Source organism: Aulonocara sp. 'chitande type north' Nkhata Bay, linkage group LG1 (assembly GCF_057382095.1).
Source record: "Aulonocara sp. 'chitande type north' Nkhata Bay isolate Kocher_YH1m ecotype deep benthic linkage group LG1, A_spYH_male_GT1.1, whole genome shotgun sequence".
Classification (NCBI taxonomy): Eukaryota; Metazoa; Chordata; class Actinopteri; order Cichliformes; family Cichlidae; genus Aulonocara; species Aulonocara sp. 'chitande type north' Nkhata Bay.
This window is the reverse complement of record NC_141344.1, coordinates 13,586,192-13,603,896: the sequence shown is the minus strand read 5'-3', so window position 1 is coordinate 13,603,896 and position 17,705 is coordinate 13,586,192.

Below are 17,705 nucleotides of genomic sequence, written 5' to 3'. Positions count from 1 at the left end.
CCTAAAAAGTCAAAACCATAATACTTTCACTGGTATCATACTGACAAATGGCATAGGTTGGAGGAAAATCTGGAAATGGTTGGCAGTGAAAGAGTTAAAATGTAATGCACTATTGCAACCAACCACTGAAAGAGTAAAAATACACAAACAGTATGATGAACCATTCAAATCACATAATACTAATGTGTTAACGGTAGGTATAACTACTACCGCAATTTTAAAAAATACAGTAAGTAAATGTAAATAAACTTAATATACCCATAATGCAAAGCAAATTACAGTAATTAACTGTAGAAATGTTTTCAGGTTAGTTACTGGGCATTTTGTGGTATTTTACTGTGAAAAATACAGCAAAGGTTAACATACCTATTTTGAAGAAGATATGATTTTTATAAGTACAGTAGGTATTGTCTGGACTCTAACTCCAGATAATTCAATTACTAAATGGTACTGTAATCTTACAGTTGACATCCTTTATTAAATAAATATTTTGAGTATGAGTAATTAATTAGATGTGGCAGTACCTGCTCAGCCTTATCCTCTCAAAACTGTCATTATAGGCTGTAAGACAGATAGTTGAGTGGCACTTATGACAAAATGTTGTTATATGACACACAAGAACAAATCATAATATGCCCTTAGAGTGGACACCATGGATGAGCTGATTAATTAGAAGTGCAGTACCTGTAACCTCAGCAGCTCTGGTGAACTATTCTGTGTCATTCACAGCTGACTGTCCTTATGGTGATCAGCTGAAAAGTAAACAATAAAATGTAGTTTTCATCGCATTGTTTAGCACTCATTATTTATGAAATTAGAAGCATGTAAGCAAATCACAGTTAGGCCATATATGAATTTTGACTACTTCGGGCAGTTTAGAGCTCTTTACATTCATTTCTATGGGGTCAAAATTACATCCACTGTGGTTCTAGGTTTAAGCAAACATATTTTTTTTTCTTTTGATTCCACACACTCCAAAATTCTGTATTTGATGAATAAGCCTATTTTAGAAAAAGTCAGAAGCCCATCATCTCATATTCCCAAGTTAACAGTATTAAATTAATTTGTATTAAGCATAGTTTTTCCTACATTGTCTCCTATTGTCCCACTGGTGTACTGCTGAAAAGTTTAGTACAAAACTGGACAAGTAGTGCACATTGAGGTCACATGTCCAAACTCAACTTGCCTCTCTAACTTTGTCTCCAAATTGCTCAACCTGAGCTGTCCCTCTTATGTACTTATTCCTTCTGACCTACACTTCTATAATTCTTCATCAGCCATCAAGTAGACATCACATCTGTAGCTCACTTTCTTGCTGATCATCATCTCTCTTCTTAAACTTGCTTCAACAACTCTTTCCCATACCTTGGTATTTCTCGTCAGGTTTATGCCTCTGTAGTTACTTGAGCTCTGCACCATTATCCTTGATCTTGAGTCAAGTAGTGTGGTCAACAAGTCCACTGCCCTGTCTCCTAGACATCTTACCTCCATAGTTATGTCATCAAGATCAACTGCCTTTCGACTCTTCACCCTCCTCATAGCAGCTTAATTTCCTCCTTACTAATCCTCTGCACTTCCTGACTGTCTTTCATCTGTCCTCCACAGTGTCTCGTATTTTTTTCCTTTGTGAGCTCCTTAAAGTATTCTTCCCACTGACTCAGGCTCCAGACTCACAGACGGAGCAGGATCCACTAGCTCGAGTTCTTGACTCGCAGACGGAGTTGGACCCACAGACTTGGGTTCATGCAGCGAAGGTAGCTCTAAAGAAGCAGGAGAATCAGGCTGAACTGCCTGGGGCTGCTCAGTAGGCTCTGTTGTGTTTAGGTGTTTGCCTAAATCTTTTAAGTACTCACATACTAGTCAGTTGTTGCCTATGAACTTCAGAGTCCACTTTGAGATTCATGTTTTAACTTTTATAGCTCTGCATGGACAAGCATCAGCATATATGACAGAACTTTCATATCCATATGTCCCCAGCAGGTCACTGAAACCTTTGCAACAGAAACGGGAACTCTCTCTCTCTGAGCTTGAGATCTGTGAACTCAGTGGTCTCTTTCACAAAGCAGTTAAAACTCATCCTTTTAAACTTGCTTTTTGGTAACTTTGTTTTAATGTTTTGTCTTTTTTGTGTTGTACCTTAGTGATATTTGTCATGAAACATGCTATATAAATAAATTGTACTTATTTGCTGTTAGTTATGTGAGCAAAAACTCTGAAAGCTTTTGAAAACATGTTTCTAACTTTAGTTTGGACAAGAGGAATGGTGGGATACACACACAGTTGCACACACAAAGCACATTATATATGTGCCTATATATGGGTGGTTTCTATTAGCACTCCATGAAATGACCTTTGTGAGAAGCTGCTTGGCTGTCCATTAGATCAGCAGCTTATCTATGTTCCAAACCTATTCTATTTCTAAAAAGAAGGGAATAATCATGATTAAACTTAACTTTAATATTTACTTCTGACACACTGTTTGGCTCAACAAGCATTCAAGAATCAATCTTTAATACTAACTGCTCTAAAAATAGTCACTGCTGACATTATGCTTTTTCATTTTTAGCCTGACTCAGATGTTCAGAGAAATAGCCCTGCAAACACAAACAATGAGAAGATGAAGTGGCATCAGCAGATACCTAATATTGGAAGCTGATTGTCCATTAAAATATATATGGTTTATAAATGCTATATAGGTTAAAAGTTGAATATAAGCCTCATTTTGTGTCTTAAGGAAACCCAGGAGGGTCTATGGGTCAGCCAGGCATCCTAGCACTTGTGAAAAGGACGTGATGGGCAAACAAATGAAATCTGAAACCCAGCTCTTGCTGTGTAGTCATATTTTTATATCAGAAAAGAACATTAAGTGTCTTCTTTATACCTGACCGAGATAAACATTTTTACATCACTCACAAAGTTACGCAGTCTAAATCTGATCAAATGGTCTTCTACTAATCCAATCCAAATTTCATTCCTATACTCATAGTCTTATTTAATAAAATCCTTTTTCCTTTGGCTTTCCCAGTGCTTTACCCCTCAGAGTTGCCTGGACGTCAAAAATATTAATTTTATTTTTCAAAATGCATCATATGACAACAAAGTTTCACAGAAAGTTTACAAAATAAATATAAATTAATTAACTGATAGTATTATGAAGGTATGTGGTTTTGCCTTAAACATACCAATATTAAAAACTACTTAGTTTACATTTAAGATAACAGTTTGCATGGGTTGACTAATAATTCCTCAGTTTAATTCTTTCATTCAGAGTTTCTCGTTGGCCTTAGAAAAATTAGACAGTATCCATGGCAGTTTAAAGTCTCCTCAGGAGGTTGATGTGGTCATGAATTTGGAAAAAAAAATGCAGACGGCAGATGATAAATGTATATTGAATGGGAAGTAAAGCAATGTATAAACTGACTAAATAAGGCAGAAGATATAAAATTAATATTCCATTTGTATTTTTTTTTTTAAAGTTTCAAGTACACATTTGTATTCTTAAACATCCCTTCTGGTGCACCTATATCCTGGTGTAATAAATAAATAAAAGCTGCGGGGAGGGGGGTTCTGTTGAGGGACTTTTTTTCAGCTGTCCCCACCACTGGTCCAAAAGGTCACTGAGTCTTGTTCACCTATGTGATGATTCATAATGCATGGTTGTTATCATTTACTTTAGGGACTTCCTGTGCCACTCATCCCTCTCTATGCTGCATGTTACAGAGAATCCATAGGAGAGAGGAGATAACCAAGTGTAATACACAGATATCCTCAAGTTCCCAAAGACAAAAGAGACTCTTTATGGGTAGATAAATTAATGAATTAGGCTTCAAGCTCTGAAATAAGCTGTTTTCCTTGCAAGCATGAACTTAATTACCCCATATATATCATTTCCCTCCTCCTAAAGTATTGTTTTAACTGGTAAACTAAAGACAAATGTTACCAAATTGTTGCTTAAGAAAAAATAAATAATTTGATAAATTAGAGCACCAAAAACATATTAGAATTAGGTCATTACAAGTTGCAGGACAGATTACTTTATCAATATTTGTAAACATTCAAATATGTTGCCCTACCCTACAAGAAAGAATGGCAAAAAAAAAATTAGAGGTCAGGTGTATATCCAAATCATCATACGGACAGTTCAGGGGTTGCCTCAGCATGTAACCTAAACACAAGGTCTTAGACCCTCACTTGGATGGGATCAAATGTGCAAGTGTGTATACACACATATGTGTTATTCTGTGTGCAAACTGGCTGCATGTGTCCATGTGTCAGGAGACCCTGGCACCTGCTGATGAAGAAATCAAGGCAGAGAATCTTCCCCATGGTCACAAGCTGCCCTTCTACCCCAGGAATCCTTCACACCAGTCTGTCATATTGGCTGGTGGTCACTACCCAATGCCCAGAATGTGATTAGAAATATGCTTCTCTCTGTGTCTGTATGTCTGCAAATGAGACAGACAGTAATTCAGTGTAATGTCAGAATGTTCTCGTTTCTCCTTCTCGACTGTTCCTTCTATCTCTCTTTTTCCTGTAGTGTAGTGTTGTGTGTGGTCTGAGCATTTCTAAAAGCTGCCTGTGGGCCAAAAGATTGTAACCATTAAATATAGCTTTGGCTTTTCGCTTTCTGTACAAAGATTTCTCTGGATTACCCGAGTCATTTAATGATGCAACGTTACAAGTGATAATGTATTCTCCAATTTTTTTTTCAAATTTCATCTTGAGAAATCTTAAATCAACATATTGCATTAAATTTAAAATGAGCATAAAAATAATATGTTAATAAAAACCATACATTTGTGTCAAAATGAAATGAGAAAAGTCTGTTCTTCATAATCTATACTCCCCCACAGGCATAATAAGTGTGTCTGTGTGGGTGCATCACAGATACATGCTTTAATGAGCCTCTATAATGTCAAAGCACTTAATTGTTGATCCAGTTATCCTAACAATAATTATTTTCTCTGCAAGTGGCAAAATAATTTATATTGAAAACAAAATTAGAATTAAAGGATAGGAGGCAAACTATGCTGTGTATCAATGGAACCCATCTGATTTTCTTCCTACTTTTGTATGACTTGTACTTTATACAGCAGTATGATGACATTACCTTTAACAGAGCTAAAGTCTAATTTTGCATGCATTGGCAAATACAGTATTAGTCTATCATGATATGATTTAAAAAGTTATAATTATGTCATGGAAAAAATCTGGGTTTGTTTCTTGACATTATTATATTTTTTAATAGATTGGAAAGAGTATTAATCATGCCAATCTAAACCTTTGAACAAAATGCACTAGACGTTGTTTTCTTTAAATGAAAACCCAAATGACCTAAAAAGGAGAATGTTGAACACTAGATTATATAAAGGCACATTGTAGTTTCTCAGTTCGAGTAACACAATGCAGTCTCAATAAACTGAAGAACAAAAGTAGATGGAAAAGGAAAAAGATAGCTTCAGCTCAGAAATCATTCCCCCACAACCCTGTTTAATTATATTGTGCAGCCTGATGTGCAAAGGTGTCAGAAGAGCAGAGAAGCGGATCCTGTCCTAATGAATGGATGACAGATGGGTGAGACAGCAAGCAGGGCTACCGCCAAGAACTGGGGTGGCACGGTAGCAAAGAGAGTGCCAGGGAAAGAAAAAATGCCAAATGAAGATAAGGAATGATGAAGGGAATGGATGTTTTGTAGCTTGGAATAGAATTTTCTACATCTTTGAAAAGTATAGTTATTTTATTTCCAAAAATGTAAGTGTACACAAATAATACTGTGATGGAAGATACTACTTTTTCAATGATCCAGGTGGCCACTGAGAGGCAGAGCAAGATTTGCTGTGTGCCCTGAAGTAACAATAAAATCATTAGTCAACCCCCCCCCCAAACAAACTGTGAGCCAGTTACCACTGTTGGAGCATAGTGCAGTGGTTTCTGTCCATCACCTTGTGGAGTCATCTACAAGTTGTAGATGGCAACACCATTTTCCCTCTGTCATTCTTTCCTTCTTTTTCAGAAACGACATTCAGCTGATTGCATAAGCAGTCAGGAAAAAAAGCACAATTGATGTGGTTTTTTTATTTCTATACATGGTGCGCAGATAACTAAAGAGCCTTTGTAATGGAACTAACAATATAATCGTAACTCTGATGTAATTAGTGAATTTAGTACAGTAACATTACATACTGCATTATTGAAAAATGTAATGTGATCATAATAACACATTACTTTGGAATCTGTTACACCCAACATTTGTTGCTTTTAAAACAAGCTTATTCTAAATGCTTTATATTCTGTTTAGTCTACAGTAACGAATCATATTCTCCAAAGTCAAATGTTATTAAGTACAAGAAAAGCAAAAGTTTCAGACCTGAGCATGAACGCCAGAGTGGGCTACATATTGAGGTGGATCAGTGTGGATGGTGTGATAAACTTTCAATGTTGTACTTTTAGAGTAAGTCATTTTTAAACTGGGTTTTTAAAATTTGTTTTAGCCAACTGTAATTTTAAAAAGTAGGCAATAACCTGTACGGTTTTACTGTTTTTACACATTCCTATTCCTATACACAAACCTATCTGTCAAGATTATAAATCACTTGGCTTATTTGCTAGTGCCACCTCTTTTTTCATAGGAATTGGTGTGTCTATAATAATGCATGGATTATAACTATAATGTTGGACTCAGGCCGTATTATTTACCCAGGGAATTCTCTCACGTCATCTTGGTGGCTGTTTATGTTCCCCCCTCTGCTAACCCCACAGCTGCATGTGACACTATCCACTCTGCCATAGCTCGGCTACAGACTCAGCACCCGAGTGCCTTTATTGTGATCTCGGGTGACTTCAACCATGTATCACTGGACAATACACTACCAACATTCAAACAATATGTGGACTGTCCCACCAGGGGAGAGAAAACTTTAGACTTACTGTATGCTAACGTCAAGGATGCATACAGCTCCTCCTCCCTCCCCCCACTTGGTAGGTCAGATCATAACCTGATTCACCTCACCCCCCGCTATGTGCCAATTGTGAGGAGGGAACCTGTGACCACCAGGACTGTTAGGAGGTGGTCAGAGGAGGCAATAGCGGAACTACAGGGCTGTTTCGAGGTGACCGACTGGGAAACACTCTGTGAGCCTCACGCCGAGGACATCAATGGGCTTACTGAGTGTATCACAGACTACATAACTTTCTGCACCGACTCCATTGTTCCAGCTCAGACTGTTCATTGTTACCCAAATAACAAGCCGTGGGTGACTAAGGACATCAAAGCCCTCCTCAACAACAAGAAGAGGGCTTTCAGAGGGGGCAACAAAGAGGAGGTGAGGAAGGTCCAGGTGTTACTAAAGGACAAGATCAGAGAGGCTAAGGACAATTACAGGAGGAAGCTGGAGTGGAAACTCCAGCAGAACAGCATGAGAGAGGTGTGGAGGGGCATGAAGACCATCACTGGATTCAGGCCAACCAACAGCAGGGGAGCTGAGGGAGGTGAGAATAGAGCCGACGAGTTGAATCTGTTTTTCAATAGATTCGACACCACAGTGTCTGCTCCCACCCCCACAACCTCACCTGCAGTCAGCCTGGAATCCAGAGCCACACCACTGTGCCAGCCTCTCTCTTCACATGTTGCCTCCTGTGAGATTCCTGACACCCCTCCCCCACCCATCACCTTCACTCAATACCAGGTTGAGATGCAAATGAGGAGACTTCACTCAGGCAAGTCTGCTGGACCAGACGGAGTGAGTCCCCTTGTCCTCAAGACCTGTGCCCCCCAGCTGTGTGGAGTCTTTCATAAACTGTTTATGCTGAGTCTGAGTCTGCAGAGGGTCCCGGTGATGTGGAAGACATCATGCCTCGTCCCTGTACCAAAGACGCCTCGTCCCAGTGGCCCCCAGGATTATAGGCCCGTGGCACTGACCTCCCACATCATGAAGACCCTGGAAAGGCTCATCCTGGACCAGCTGCGACCCATAGTAAGACCACATCTGGATCCCCTTCAGTTCGCTTATCAGCCTCGTCTCGGAACAGAGGACGCCATCATCTACCTGCTCAATCGTGTCTACACCCATCTGGACCAGCCGGCGAGCACTGTGAGGGTCATGTTTTTTGACTTTTCCAGTGCTTTCAACACCATCAGGCCGACCCTCCTGGGTGATAAGTTAGCAGCGATGCAGGTGGATGCTTCTCTGGTGTCCTGGATTGTTGATTACCTGACAGGAAGACCACAATATGTACGTCTCCCACAGTGTGTGTCTGACAAGGTGATTAGCAACACAGGGGCACCACAGGGGACTGTCCTCTCCCCCTTCCTCTTCACCCTCTACACCACAGACTTCAGCCACTGCACAGAGACCTGCCATCTTCAGAAGTTTTCTGATGACTCTGCGGTGGTTGGATGCATCAGCAGGGATGATGAGACAGAGTACCGGGCTGTGGTCGACTCCTTTGTCACGTGGTGTGAGCAGAATCATCTGCAGCTCAACGTGGCAAAGACCAAGGAACTGATCGTGGACTTCAGGAAGACCAGGAAACACTTGACCCCTGTTTCAATCCAGGGGGTCAGTGTTGACATTGTGGAGGACTATAAATACCTTGGAGTACACATTGACAATAAACTGGACTGGGCTAAAAACACCACAGCACTTTACAGGAAGGGCCAGAGTCGTCTCTATTTTTTGAGGCGACTGAGGTCCTTCAACATCTGCCAGAAAATGCTGAGGATTTTCTATGAGTCTGTGGTGGCCAGTGCGATCCTCTATGCTGTTGCATGCTGGGGGAGCAGGCTGAGGGTCGCAGATGCCAACAGACTTAATAAACTGATCCGTAAGGCCAGCAATGTTGTGGGGATGGAGCTGGACTCCCTCAAGGTGGTGTCGGAGAGGCGGATGCTGTCCAAGATAAAGACAATGTTGGATAACACCTCCCACCCACTCCATGACATGTTGGTCAGTCACAGGAGCTCGTTCAGTGAGAGACTGAGATTACCGAAAAGCACCACTGAACGACACAGGAAATCATTCCTGCCTGTGGCCATCTCCCTGTACAACGCATCCACTTAACACACTGTTTGCTGCTACAACTACACATGTTTCTTTTCCAAATATTTATTTATAAGTGACTTATGTATGTATGTATGTATATATATGTATATATTGTACTATTCTTAGTTAGCGTATTGTCTGTCTTGTCTTAATGTTGGTTTAAAATGGAGCACTGTAACAAAAAATAATTTCCCCCAGGGATCAATAAAGTATTCTGATTCTGATTCTGATTCTGATAACTGATCTCAGAGCAGTGAAAAGAGATTCAGCATAGCACACTGGTCTTCTATCAGTTTTCCATCAGTCTCCCATAACCAAGCACAGGTTTATGTAATATTACTTTAGCTTTCCTAGGTTTTCATTTTACTTCTCTGGACAAGCACTGCTTTCCTTGCTTGTTCTGACTGAACTCTACTAAGCAACAATGTCATGGTCATGAAGCACAATGCTTACTCAAACAATGGAGACTGGTATTTACTTCTAAACTTCCTACAACCAGTAAACTACCATTACTTATGAGTCCTTACCAAATCTTTGCTAACACCATTATGCTACCCACACTAAGAGCCCCCAAATCAGCGGTCCCCAACCTTTGTTGCGCCACGGACCAGTTTAATTTAAGACAATATTTTCATGGACCGGACTTTGAGGTGTCACGGATAAATACAACAAAATAAAATGATACGACCAAGACAAAAAGTGTGGTATTTTGCAAATATAATAATAAACGTGAATTCGCTGTGTAATTGTGTAACTTTATTAGCAGCGTCCTCTTGCACCAACAACATTGAGAGTAACATCCTCCTCTCTGCCCCTTAATGCTCTCTGTTCACTATGGTAACATGTAAATATTTATTTCAAAATAAGACACACAACTACAACACAGGAAAAGACCCAGGGAAACCAAGTTAACAATAAAAACCCTGAAAATCACACCTGAGCCTCAACTCTCGCAGCCCGGTACCAAGCGACTCATGGACTGGTAGAGGTCCGTGGGGACTGCTGCCCCAAATCAACCAAAACTATACGCCTGTCTTAAATTAAGTTTTATATTTTTTTAAAATTGTAATACAAAACGTAGCTGTGTCACATCATAAAATGTACATTTTTAACAGTTTTGTGTAAGGAAACTACAAAACATACATAGTATATTTTGTATATACTATACTATACTAACTCTTTCATATAATTCTTCCAAAATCAATTCTTTTGGGAATACGCACACAAATTGATGTGATCTAAATGTGTGAGTAAGTTCAACAACAACTAAAAGAAGCATATGAAGCATATGCAACAATAAAACAGGTGTTTACAAGCACATGGCTGGACATAAGGTGACCTTGAAAGGTCCCTCTGCCACCTACCCTGATCCTCTTACTTGTCTAAACAAAGGGCAGGGGGTGTCATTATAGACAAGGCCTATTAGAAATTGTGGAATCAATCTTTATCTGTCAATCTATCCTTTATATCTTTGTTGAAATAAAAAAATAGATCTTTTTGTATGAGAACGCAATGAATCTATACGAGGTTGAGTAAAAGAGAGAAAATGGGAGGTGGAGGGTGGGAGAAGGCTCCCCCGAGCATTGTGAATTGGTTTTAGTTGAGTGAGTGCAGAGGATTACACTTCAGACTGAAATGGAGTAGTTGTTTAGACAGGGATATCGTATTTAAACAGAAGGATTTCTCTGCCAGACCTTTTGTTCCTGCTTAAACACACAGTTGTTCACATTTTTGCATAAATACAAGTGCTCATAAACGAAAAGTATGGAGGTAACTCAATAGAAAACTAATGGGACTCTATAACTAATATGAACTCTTATGCTGAAAATTTCCCTGTGACATGGTTTTGAACAGAATGTTTCAAAGAACCCTTAAGACCATTAACAGTTCCAATTGAGTATTTTTTTTTAAAAACAGAGCTTTTTACTATATATTATTTACATTCATTTGAAAAAAAAAAGATTTTCATAGAACTCTATGTAATTTTGTGGAAAGCTAAGTACAACCCATGATTCAGTCGCTTGTAGAACCACTTTAGCAGAGAAAAACGTGGGTAATTACTTTCTGAATGGCTTTATTAGTCTCTCACATCCTTTTAGAGGAACTTTGCCCATTCTACTTTACATTGTTGTTTCAGTTTATTGTTTATTCATAGCTCTCTTGAGGGCCAGCCATTGCATTTCAGTCGGGTTAAGATCTAGACTTTGACTGGGACATTGCAACACCTTGATTGCTTTTTACTAGTGTGATACGGATCATTTTTGCCAAATTTAGCTGTTGGACACACAGCTTTAGATTTGACTCTGGAATACTTCGGTATTCAGAGTAGGGCTGCCACAAACGATTATTTTGATAGTCGACTAGTCACCGATTATTTTTGCGATTAGTCGACCAATCAGATCATGCATCCATTGGACGTAAAACGTACAGCTTATTGCACCAGCATATATAACTATCATTAGCTTACAGCTTTAAGTGTTTAAGGTATGTGCTAACTAAAAATAAAGACAAGATGATAGTTTATTAAATTTTAATGAAATTTGCAGATTGTTTCGGTGAAGTTTAATAAACTCCTTGCTATCTAAAATATAACAGGACACTGGAGTATATTCTCGAGCATCTCACACTTCTGATAATCAGCTGTCTGCTTGACGTCTATTCAGCTGTGTAAAAACTATAACTTTAATCTCAGCCAAACCGATTTACTCAGGAACAAATAAAATACTACAAAAAGCCAAACAATAACATTTTTAAGTTATCTAAGTGACTTATATATGTTTAACCTGAGTAGCGAAAGACGGCGGTGGATTTGAAAACGATTTGCCGGGAGTCCGGTGTTCTCACGGGCTCTAGTGACCTAGCCCCCGGCTAGCTATCGAGCTAGTGGGTAACAGACGTCTCCGAAAACGTCGGAGCGCTTTTGAAAATATGTGGTGTCCTGATAAACTGAGCAGATATTTGAGGTTTACACAGTTACATTCTCGTCTGAAAATATGTTAAACGTTTTGCGACCCAGAAAGGATAATAAGAGTAATATTAAAACTAACTAGCTGCCGCCATTGTTGAAAACTGAGCTGGGCTGCGCTATGAATTCTGGGACAGAGCTACTTCTTCTTCTTCGGGGTTTAACGGCAGCTGGCATCCTTGTACATGCAGTGCTGCCATCTTCTGTTTCAGTCCGTTATTACACTCTTAAATCCTACTACTTATTCCTGCGTCTTTTGGGATCTTACAAAGCATCAAACGATGCGTCGACTACTAAATTAGTTGTCGACGATTTTGATAGTCAACGTAATCGTGACTAGTCGACTAATCATGGCAGCCCTAATTCAGAGCAGCTTATGGATGATTCAGTGACAACAAGGTGCACAGGCCCCAAGAGCTAGGTACCATGTAGTAGAGTGTAGTCCATAGTATATATATTTGTTTTAATTGATAAGCAGATGCATCTACAGTAGCAGTATTGGTATGGTTGTTGTCAAATCACTACCCTTGCACTACCATGGAAGGTTGATGATATGAGTTGTTGTATGAGGTGTTTATACTGCTGTGCTTTGTTTTTTACCAAATGTGCCGCTGTAAAATATGACCAGACATTTTCACTTTGGTCTTGTCTATCCAATGGACATTGTTCCGAAAGTTTTATGGTTTGTTCAGATGCATCTTTTCAAATTAAGCCATGGTGCCGTGTTTTATTAGAGTCTTTGGGGTTTTTAAAAGTCTGTCTTCTGGCAACCCTGCCAAACAAGCCATATGTGTTCTGTCTTTTTCTGACTGTGCTGTCATGAACTTTAACATTTAACACTCTAACTGAATCCTGTAGGGTTTGAGTTGTAGCACTTGGGGTTTTTTTGCAATTTCTTTGGGGATTATGTAGTGTGACCTTCAGGTGAATTTGCTGGGGTGTCCACCCTAGATAGATTGTGGCAGTGTCAAAATGCACCTGAATGTTTCTGACCAGTAAACTACCAAAACTTCTACTGTTATAAACTGTTTATATGTTTTTTATACATGGTTATAGTTGCCAATAGTCAATTAATCAGGTGCATTTCATTATCACGGTTGCATGGAATAGAGTGAAAAATTTATTTCTGCCTCATTTCGTTTGATCTGCCATCTAAGCTAAATTAAGCAATTCTAAAAGGAAATGGGTCGACAGCTTTTCAAAATACCTTTTTTTTAATCAATTGATGTGCTCTGTGTGTGTGTGTGTGTGTGTGTGTGTGTGTGTGTGTGTGTGTGTGTGTGTGTGTGTGATAATAATCTGGCTAACACTCTTAAGCAACACCCTATGCACCACTGGTAGTTTACTAGGTATATTTCATGACCATCAGTTGTTTTAACAAACTACCCTTCATGTGAGATTAAGTGTTTCCTTAATCCCAGTTTTTAACAAGCTAATTAAGTTATAGTATGATTCAGAGCATTGTCAAGGTTCAGTCTACATTTTCATTAACAGTCAAGAAACACATACCTCCATTATTTTACAATATTTTTGGATCACCAATCAAGGGCTGCTGTTATTTGACTGATTAAAGAAATGATCATTTTCTCAACTGTCGCTATTGCAAACACATACACATAAGACTAGGTATTCAGTATTTCAGTTTCTTTGGTAGTTTGTTAATACAAACTCACATTTGATGGTAGAATTTTGTGTATATGGTATAACGTTATATTGTTGCAGTGAACCTAACCTATTTCTGCATCTGTATGTGTGTCTGTGTGTGACTCTCTCGATTTTTGTGTGCACAGTACAATGTACTTTTAACCGATCCAGTGTTAGAAGTGTTGGCTCAGCTGTAATGAGCTCTCTGTTAGGTGCTTTGCTCTGCATGTATATCAGCAAAGTGGAAAGCAAAAGCTCAGTGGATTGCTTTGTATGGCTAATTTGCTCAACTCGTTAAATATTGAGGTGAAGGCATATTTGTGTGATTGCCAATTTACTAGCTCCAGTGGTCTTTGTTATTCCTCAGAATATGTGAAATGAAAGGAAATGCACTCACATACAGTGGGGGGAAAGGCAGAGAGTTTGTCCTGGCAGCAATTTGTGTGCTTGCATATTCAGTAGCATGCATAAGCACAAACACTGACAGCAGTTGTCCATAATCATCAGATCAGTACACTGCCCAAAAAATTTAAGTAACACTTTTTAATCAGAATACAATGTCTAGTTAATTAAACTTTGCAGATATTCAGAATCAGAATCAGAAACTTTATTGTCATTATCATGAGAACAACGAAATTAAGAATGGTCCCCGATCATTGCATCATCCCTAGCAATATCAAAATATAAATAAAACAATAAAATTCAATAAATAAAATAGATAGAATACTTAAAATACTAATAAGATATAACAGTAAAACATTCACATACATTCCCACACACATGCTTCAGACCGTGCATAGATTAACACAAGAGTGGCGTGATGGACATTTTTTTGTAGTATTCAGATGTGTTATTGCAGTTGGATAACAGCTGTGTTTGAGTCTATTAGTCCTTGCTCTGATTGCCCTGTACCGTCTGCCTGAGGGCAACAGTTCGAACAGGGAGTGGCCAGGATGTGAGGTGTCTTTTATGATGTTTTGGGCCTTTTTAAAACAGTGGGCGTTGTGTAGAACTTCCAGTGTGGGGAGAGGGCAGCCAGTGATCTTTTGGGCGGTGTTAATGATCCCTTGGAGTGCTTTCCTCTGAGCCCCTGTGCAGCTAGTGTACCAGATGCATATGCAGTAAGTTAGAACACTCTCAATGGTGGCTCTGTAGAAGGACACCAGCAGTCTCTGTGTGATGTTATTCCTCCTGAGAATTCTCAGGAAGTACAGTCTCTGTTGGGCCTTTTTCAGCAGCTCGGAGGTGTTCACACTCCAGGAAAGGTTCTCCTCTATATTGACTCCCAGGAAGCGGAAGCTTGCCACCCTTTCTACACAGTCCCCATTTATGAATAGTGGTTGGATCTCTGCCTTTTTCCTTCTGAAGTCTATTATGAGTTCTTTGGTTTTTGAAGTGTTGAGGAGGAGGTTATTGGCCTTACACCATGACGTCAGCTGCTCCACCTCGTCTCTGTACGTAGACTCGTCTCCCTTGGAAATGAGCCCCACCACTGTGGTGTCATCTGCAAATTTCACAAAGATGTTGCTGTGGTGGCGAGGAGTGCAGTCGTGTGTGTAGAGAGAGTAGAGCAGTGGACTGAGCACACAGCCCTGGGGTGAGCCAGTGCTGAGACTCAGGGCTGAGGATGTGTGATGGCCAACTCTGACTCTCTGTCTACGGCCCGAGAGGAAGCTATTGATCCACATGCAGGTGCTGTATGGAAGCCCCAGGTCTTGTAGCTTGGCCACCAGTTTGTGTGGAAGGATGGTGTTAAAAGCTGAGCAGTAATCCACGAAGAGCATCCGCACATAGCTACCATGCTCTTCCAGGTGAGTTAATGCAGCATGGAGTGCTGTGGCTACAGCGTCTTCCGTGGATCGGTTTGCTCTGTAGGCAAACTGGTGTGGATCCAGGCTGCGGGGCAGGGCTGCTGTGATGTGTCTGCGGACCAGCTTCTCAAAGCATTTCATTACCACTGGGGTGAGTGCCACCGGTCTGTAGTCATTCAGGCCGGTGATGTGGGGCTTCTTAGGCAAGGGGACTATGGTGGAGGACTTCAGGCAGAGTGGGACAGTCGCCTGTGCGAGGGATTTGTTGAAAATCCTGGTGAAGATCCCAGCCAGCTGTCCTGCACAATCCCTCAATATTCGACCTGGCACACCATCAGGACCCGCCGCCTTCCTCGGGTTAACAGCCTGCAGCATGCGCCTCACCTCGTGCTCTTCCAGGGTGAGGGTGGTGCTGCTATGGGTGGCGTGTTGCTGCTGTGGCTCCAATACCTCCGGTACCCTGGTCTCAAAGCGGGCAAAGAAGATATTCAGCTCCTCTGCCAGCTCCAGGTCACCGTCCGCAGCTCCGAGATTGATCTTATAGTTGGTTAGGTGCTGGATGCCTTGCCACACCTGCCGGCTGGTATTACTCTTCAAATGGTCCTCGATCCTCCTCCTATAGTCCCCCTTTGCCTCTCTGATGCCTCTCTTCAGGTTGGATCGGGCTGTGGTGTAGTAATCCCTGTTGCCAGACCTGAACGCAATGCTCCTCTCCTTCAGCAGCTGCCTGACCTCCCGGGTCATCCAGGGCTTTTGGTTGGGATAAGCCCGGATCCGTTTGACTGCTGTAACAGTGTCTATGCAGTGTTTTATATAGCAGAGGACACCGTCTGTGAACATTTCCAAGTCCTGATGTTCAAAGATATCCCAGTTAGTCCTGAGGAGGAACAGGATTAGCAGTGCTAGAGCCCTACAAGATGACCTTCAGCTGGGCACTGGTGACCAACAAATCACAAACAGACTTCTTGAGAGTGGCCTGAGGGCCCGACATCCTCCAGTTCATCCATCAGGTTGCACCTCAGACTGCTCGGGAGCTTTGTGATGCCCTGGTCTACATCTGGGACGAGATCCCCCAGAACATCATGCATTGTCTTGTTAGGATCATGCCCCAATGTGTCAGATATGCTACAACCATGTGGTGGCCACACAAATTGCTGTGTACCACTTTGAGTTGAAATGTGTGCAAAATGGACTAGCCTCCATCATCATATTTTCCCTTGTAGTGTTTGGGATGTCTTTGAATTCAGCCGGCTTTAGGTTAATGATTTTCATTTCCATCAAAAAATGTGGCATCTTTTCACTTCAAACCGATTATCCAGTCCATATCAGTATAGATATCCAGTATTTTAAGCTATCATGAAAAGCAAAAGCTTTTCACATTTGACTAAATATGGGGATTTAATAATCTTTGAACAATACATAATATTATTAAAAGATTTTTTACACAAGGTTCTTTGCTAAAAATTAATACTAAATGGCAGTGAATACATGGGTTTGATGATATTACTGATATGATATGATTTCAAAATCAATGATCAATTTGTGAACTAGGGCCTCTTAGTGTCAAGTGGTGTTCATTGTTGACAAACTGTAGTTATCACAGAAGGTCACAAACAAAATGGCACTGAGGTTAAGATAGGACAGGGCGTTTTTCTTAATCAGACTCTTAATCAGATTTCAAAGCTGTCTCCCTGTCATGATCCTGGGCCATGTTGGCCCAGTATTCTTAGTTCTCATGTGTCTTTGTATTCAGTTACCTGTTTAGGCTCTGTTTCCTGAGTTGCCCTGTTGTGTTGTTCCCTGAGTGCTTTCCCTTTGTGACTCTCACCCCCTGTGTGCCCCTCTGTGTATTCATGAGCCCTCGTCCCCTTTCGTGTTTATTCCGTGTCTCCCCTGCCCGTTATGTTGGTGTTCTACTCGTGCTCTCTCTCCTCCTGTCTGAACCTCTGTACTTCCTGTTTCACCTCTCCCGTCAGTGTTGTGTTCACTCCTGCCATGTCTCGTGATTATTATCAGTGTCACCTGTGTTCCCCATGTGCTCCCACTCCGCTCGTTAACCCTTGGTGTATTTATGTCTGCGTCTCCCTCAGTTCTGTGTCGCGTTCTCCCTCATGCTGTGTGTGATTCTCCCCGTGGTTCCTGGTATACTTTATGTTTAGCTTTCCCAGTTTAGTTTAGTACTGTTTTGTGTTTCACTTTTTGCCAGCATTAAAGCTGTGTTTTTGAGTTTACGTTTTGTCTCCG